The 7,670-nt window shown below is 32.7% G+C and overlaps 1 long non-coding RNA gene across 1 annotated transcript; it reads right to left on the bottom strand.

The window, feature by feature from the left end:
* Positions 1-1,353: 1,353 nt before the first annotated feature.
* Positions 1,354-4,702, bottom strand: LOC148624808 (uncharacterized). Its single transcript, XR_015920174.1, has 3 exons — positions 4,603-4,702; positions 2,262-2,363; positions 1,354-1,910 (listed from the first exon to the last, which is right to left on the bottom strand). It is a non-coding gene; the product is annotated as an uncharacterized LOC148624808 (long non-coding RNA).
* Positions 4,703-7,670: the final 2,968 nt, after the last annotated feature.

The raw sequence follows: 7,670 nt of genomic DNA on the forward strand, positions 1-7,670 counted from the left end.
AACAACAATCATTTTCAGCTCTGCGAACAATCACATGCTTAGTGTAGCCGGTCTTATAACCTCTTTTTTTATCACCTCCAGGTAATTTTGATCAACCTCTCGATCGTTTTCCCTGTGGTCTTTTCCTGATAGTACGCCCTATCAAGGCTCACTTTCAGTCACCATGTTTGGAGATGCGATTGGGACAGAAAAGTGGTGTATTCTGTTCAGACCATCCTCACTTTCAAGTCTATGTCTGTGCCTCCTAGCGTATCAACAACATTTCCATGATAGTTGAACTCTGTCACATACTCCTGTAAACTATATCCTAGAACAATGGACTGTGGACTACCTGCATTAATTTGGAATTTTGCAAATTTGAATTTATTTGTCTCTCTGCTGATTTTAAGTCCAACGAATACCGCTTCAGGTTCAAGAATTGCCACTTTTTCCTGCATCTGACTGAGTTAATTTTAGAAGAGGACAAAAGGCCATCAAGCTGATCTAAACCCCCGAATTGATGGTGCGAAGTTCCGCGGTTTACTACTTTCTCGTACTTTTCATTGTACTTCAAACCAAGTGTAGTTGTCTCTTATCTTGTACGGGCATCTAACAACTTCTTGTTTAATATATTTCTTCAATTCATGGCATCTAGTGTTGATTGCTTTATCCAAGGCTTGCTCTCTTTCTTCTTCCCTTCGACACTCTCATCCATGTTATGAAGGTCTCCTGGTCGTATTTCATATGTTCCTTTATAGAACTACCTGCACTTACCTGTTCTACGATCAACAATGGTAGTCACCGGCTTCTGTCGATTATTCTGTTGTGAAGTTTTATCTTAAAGAGATTTCATATTGCGTTTCCATTACATTCTCGTGTTATCATGTTTTCTTCGTTTTCACTGAAGCTTCAGAACAACCAGTCGATGGTCTGATATAGCATTTTCACCGCGCTGTACTGGATGCTAATCTGGTTGAGATCTTCTAAATTTAGATTTGATACAGATACGGTCAATCTGGTTGTAAATCATCTCGTCCTTAGATGCCCAGGTTTCAAACCCAAAATCTTAGTCAGTTTTTATTGGGTCGTAGTTGCACCCAGGACATAAAACTTGTCGTTTAAAATATTTAAGGAGTCAACATTTCTCTAACATAATCTACCCTCCGTAAAATACTGTTAGAATGGGTTTTCTTAGAAGTACTAAGTATTGAATGTCTTTAGTTGGAAAAAACTTCGAAATGTAATTAATGAATCGGTAAAAGTGTTTATATTTCTTTATTCGATCTATAAACATAAGTTTCATCATTGGAGAAGTATGGACCTAAATGATGCCAAGCGTATTCTGTGGAATAAAATGTAACAATCAAACAGGTATTTACATTTAATTGCCTTTTTTTCTATTCTCTATATTATGCCAATATTTTATATGAAGTATTGTCAGTGATGACCACATCATGACTAACATGAAACACGAAGATTCTGCCGACTGCGACTTGCCCAAATAGGCTATTTTTCCAATAAAATTTAAAGAAAACATTTTTGTACCACTTTTCAGTTTTACAACATACATCAATCACTCTTTATGTGATATTAATTGTTATGATAAGAGTTTTTGTTCTGAAAAAAAGTTCTGTATATGACGTATTAAGTTTTATATATATATATAGATAGATATAATTGCAATTATTTCCCCATATTGTAAACGTATGCTATAAAAATATCTGTTTTCGTTTTCATTTTTATGAAGAGGTTCAATTCCATGTCATTTGCATCGCCCTTCTCATACTTCTCACATTATCAACTACTATTCACATGAATCATTTTAGTCAGAGCTAATATCGTTGTACTCAAATGGAGACAGCTCAGATGGTCGTAAAGAACTGTAATTTCTTATTTTGCTGACAAATCCATTTCTTCGTGACCTATAAAGACTGTTAATAAACTATTGTGAGATAAAGATAATCAACATTCACAGATCAAAATAACCTACAGATCTTTAAAGTGTGATGACAACCTTAGAATAACAAAAAAACATATATTAATCTATTAAAAAGCAAAATACGTCATCTCCTGTTTCAAATTAAATGTCGTACAAAGAAATATAAGAACGATTGTAAAGTATCACAAAAGAAGAGTCATGAATAAATAAATATATGATCATGGACAGTTTGTATTCATCAAACGAAAAACGCTGTTGATTAAAACCTACAAGTTTTTTTATAATAATAAGAAGGTTTTAATTAACTTTTTTGATCTGTACAGAAATCATATAAAGCACTTACCCAGAATGTTGGAATAACTAAAGTGCTATTACTGCCTCCTTGGCCATTATTAATACCTCGGGTATGTTACAGGCCCAATATTGAGAAGGCCATAATTCAATACTATAATAATATAATTGATATTATATATTCACTATTGTAAAGAACGCTAGCTATACAATTTGAATATTAATAGAATGAGTTCGGTGCAATCTTCAAATCGTTGAATTTTTGGTGCCTGTAATAATATTTATGTGGTTCATTTTTTTTTCAATAGTAAAACTATCTTTGATATAAAGTAAAAAAAATATCATGCATGTTAGCCGTGTGGAAAGTATGTTCTTAGTATTCCACCTCATGACAATCAATATGTATATTGTTGATACAAGAATTGATATCAATATTGTATAATAGTGTGACGAGACTAGGTATAGCTCTTGTCTAATTCCAGCATAATGATGATGTGTTTTGTAAATAAGGACCAAATCTTTATGTGCTTACAATCTAGGAGACATGTCATTTTATCATTCGATTGTTTTGCACAATATTTTGGTTGTATTTATACCTAAGTTACTCAAATATACTAACACCATACATGTAAATTTTGATAATCTGTACACATGTTTTAAGGAGTAAATTCTCAAAAACAGTTTTAAAATCAAATATATAGGAAGAGCTAAAACCAAAAATCAGTTATATACAAGAAGTACTCAAAACCATAACTATTGAAATAGGAAGCCTAAATTCATCTCCAAGATTTCCTAAAATGTGCAATACAAGGAATTAAGCATAAGTGTTTTAGGTATTTTTAACTGCAAATTTGGACGAATATGATAAATAAAATCGGATATAATTCAGGATCCGATAAGCCTGACTACTGGGTTGGTAAATATTCTCGGGAACCTTTGTTCCATCAGCAGTGTCATCGACCCAGTGGTTATTAGATATAAAAATATACTTCATATGTATTGTAATTTTTGGTTTGCCTTATATACACGTGTTTCTCCAGGATTAATTTCTCATCAGCAGCATTAAAATCTAATATATAGGAAGATCTAAATCTAAAACTTAATTGTAGACAAGAAGTACTCAAAACCAAAACAATTAAATCATGATATCCCACAATGGAAAAAGTAAATAGGTATGCTTTTGAGCGGACTGGAAAAAATGCAAATTAATCATAATTGTGTGTATATAGTTGGTTAATTGGCTGTTCTTAGCATTTTAATTGATGGATGCGTCTTAGGGCTTTCCATCCTCTTTTTCCCCATTTCCAATTTCACAACACAGTCTCATTTCCAAAGAGTATCCCCATTGACTTTTGCGTAATTTCATTGTTAAGTTGTCAACAAATAATCAATTTCTTTTATATATATTGACACGTGTAGTTATATTATTTTTATGAAATTTAATATGACTTTGATTTTTTTTTAAATTACTTCCGTTCTCAAATTGTATACCATTTGTTGTGCTATGATAAATCGGATACGCCATGAATTTATTTCTGGGCTTCTTTCATGTTTTGGACGTAACATTGCTGTTTTCAATGTATGGCGTATGAATTTTGTTAATAACATGATCTGAGTCAGTAACTCGTTTTACCTATAATTTTGATTTTCTTTCAAAGTTAATCACTGATATTCATTGTGACGTTATGTTTACCACAACTACGATTTACTTTCTTGACCTTGTTAACCGAATATAGCGTTATTTTGGATTGCATACGGAATGTTGAGTGAAACGAAACTATAAAAATGACTGTTAGTTTTTTTTTAAGACTTTCATTGTAACGTTGTTATTATAGTCAGCTGGGTTGAATCCTGTTCAGTCTTAAGGTAGTTTTGCATACACTTGCATACACTGTGCCTCAAACGTATACATATCTATTTTATGCATATCTTGTGGATTGTTAGATATTGAATTGAATTGAATTCTTTTCTTGGTATATCTGATTTGCCAAATTAATTACCTTTTATTTACTTCTGTTTTCTTGAATTATTCAGGTTAACTTGACCACAACCCCACAGTGAGCACTAAACCATTATATATTATCAAAATGTGATTGTAAACTTATGCAAATTGTTTTTGACATAATGCATGTTATCATTCTAGCTTGTTTTATCAGAAAACAACACTCGCAAACTTCAATTAAAAAATAGTTCAGTTTTGTGTTTTGCCACAGAGTCATCTTTAAAATTGGGTAACATTACGTTTAATGCATTTGTATTATCGACATCACAGTAGGCATATAAGGACTATGACAATCCTTATTGCGGCCACCAAAGGTAAAATAGGAATTATGGCGCACGTCATTGAATCTCACATTATTTGAAAGAGGAGACAAATGTTGGACAGGACTTACCCTTTTAATTAAAGTAGGAATTAATAAATCACTTCTAATCAAGTAAACACGTCTACTATCAACTTAATGCCAGACATTGATTCCTCAATGTTATTTGTAGAACAGCTGAAAGTCGTATGAAACATTCTGAATATATAATATTATGCTGCATTTTGAAAACAACTAATTATAAAAATAGCACAATCTTGGATTCTTATAAACGTCTAAAATCAGATTTATACAACGCTACTTGTACTGGTTCAAGTCTTTGCGTATATCTTATATTTTTGTAGCTGAACCAAAACAACGTACAGGATTTTAGTAATTCGTGTACACTACACAAACAAAAGAAAAACAACAAATACAAAAAAAAAAAAAAAAAAAAAAAAAAAAAACGGATGAAATCACATATATACCACAAAGTCTTAATGTGTCTTTAGAATTTTGTTTAGTTAGGTCTCCATTAATGTGAATAAATAACAAATTAAGTTGAAACACGTCATGATTACATGTAGATCATTTGCTATTGGCTTTAAGGATTTTCCACGTCATATCTATAAATGATACATAGGAAGGAATAAGCATCCTTTTCTGAACCACCAACTATATAAAACAAATGGATTTTGTATGAACTGGTACTTAAATTTATTACCGCTAGTTCGTCATGCACCTAAAAAAAGTTGGTATTTTTCTTGTATACATATCAACATGCTGATTATTGTATCATATTTTTTTTTGCTTTAGAGTTATAACACTACTGATACCGCTTCTTTTATTGGAATGAATAATTATAAATCATATTTCAAAGCCCTATAATATCATGATTTTCCAAGATCCAATTATTAAATAGGATGCCAGATTTTTTCCCTAATATTTTTTAATCATGATGTAGAGGATATTACCTAAACAATTTAATTGAAAGGTCAAATGTGGCGATTTGTAATAAAGATATGCAAGCATTCATTTGTCAATGTCTAATCAGATAACTAAATGGATTAGTACATGATAGTTGATGAGACACAGACGAAAAGAATACATTTTTGTCTTATTTAAAAGTCAGTCTACGAAGGATCAATTATGGATAGCGTTTAATGAAGTTGATACTCCTTCAATTTAGTCGTAAAGTAAACAATATTCATTATTGAGACAGTACTTGAAAGTTATTGAATATCATGTGTATTCAATTATGACCATTTAAATCAACGCAAATACACAATGTTCTTTAAACTTCGTTTAATTCATAACGTAAATAACCCGTAACGTTGCCAATTAATGTCTATTTATTCGACGTCCGTTATTATTCGTTTTTTGTGACATCACGTCTGTTTGTGACAAAAGGATGTATGGGCGTCTTCACAACAACATTCACCATTTTAGGATTCGCATGTTTTAAATAACCCTTTGACTGACGATAAGAGGCGTCAAGAGGGTGGGATAATTAACACTTACTTGTTTCTCAAGTTCTTATGGATGCCGTGGAGGACTACGCAAGAAAATGGATATAACGGGAAAAAGAAGACATTGATTCTCTGTCAGAGCGATTGAAAGCCGTGAGGTCTTTAATTGTGAAACGATTAATACCTTTAAATATCAATGAGTGCCAATTCTACATCAGTTTTCAAAGACCCCGATGTAGCAAAAACATTGTCTACTATTTATGACAAATATGTTTGTACCGGCAGACAAAGCCCAAAACAACATTGCTTTTGTCTGCAAAACGTTTTACATTCAATGTTTATTATCAGAGGTAGAAGTAGGAAATAATAGCAGTGATAAGACCTATACTGCTACCAGACTCTCCAAAGAAGAGATAGTTGAAAACCATAAATCTGTGCTGTCCTCTTTTGGTCTCTAGGAACGATGATTGTGATTTACCGTTTATTTACTGGATTCTTAAACTCCAAAAGAATCCATACAAACAATGTTACATAGCTGGATCTGCAAAATGTACCACCAAACCTCTTTCGAAACTTTTAACTATTATACTCCCAGCTGTCTGCACGTCTACCACAAACACTTGTTACTCCCGTATCAATTAAATGTGGATCCTGAACAATTCGACAGATCTTTTGGATACAATCAGTTCAAGACTATTATTAGAATATAATAGCATTAAAACCTATGATTTTTCAACACTGTATACTTCTATTCCCAATACTCAGTTAAAATCCCGAATTAATAGCATTATACATCGTTGTTTTTTTCAAAAAGATGGTACACCTAGATACAAATATATAGTTCTTGGTAGAGATTCCTCATACTTTGTAAGAAATAATTCCAAATCATCTACCAATTATACAGAAGAAGACATTAACAAAATGCTGGAATTCTTAATCGACAACATATTTGTCCAGTGTAGTGGACGCGTTTTTCAACAAACGGTTGGCATTCCAATGGGAACAAATTGTGCTCCTCTACTTGCAGACCTATTCTTCACTCGTATGAATTTATAGCTGATCTGATCAGAAAGAAAGAATATCTTTATCTAGATCCTTCAATCTCAGGTTCCGTTATATAGATGACGTATTATCTTCAGACATTACTTTTTTAGGAGATTTGATACAACGCATTTGCCCAAAAGAACTTGAGATAAAGGACATTACAGATACTGTGAAGTCAGCCTGATATCTTGACCTACACTTATAAATCGATTGTAAAGAAAAACTATCGACCAAACTTTACGACAAACCTGATGATTTTTCATTCAGAATTGTCAACTTTCCCTTCATCTGTGGCAACATCCCTTCAGCATCTGTGTATGAAATGTTCATATCACAACTCATACGTTATGCCAGAGCCTGCCGAAACTACGCAGACTTTTTTATATCGCGCTAGAATTCTAACAAATAAGCTTCTGGAACAGGGTTATGTTGCTACAAGATTGACGTCATCACTACAGAAGTTTTATGGTCGTCATTACGTCTCGTGGATCTGTACGGTATATACATCTGCGCCATGAAAACTGATTTGTTCAACGTGTAATAGTTTTCCTTTCCTCGTTTGTCTGCCCCGGACTTGATTTTTATGAGCAACTCGGCGGGTGTTTCTCGTAAAGCAAAGGACGCTTACCCTACCGGTACACCTGGTCA

Source organism: Perna viridis, chromosome 2, assembly GCF_037379345.1.
Source record: "Perna viridis isolate PV_CMFRI_1.1 ecotype Kerala chromosome 2, ASM3737934v1, whole genome shotgun sequence".
NCBI lineage: Eukaryota > Metazoa > Mollusca > Bivalvia > Mytilida > Mytilidae > Perna > Perna viridis.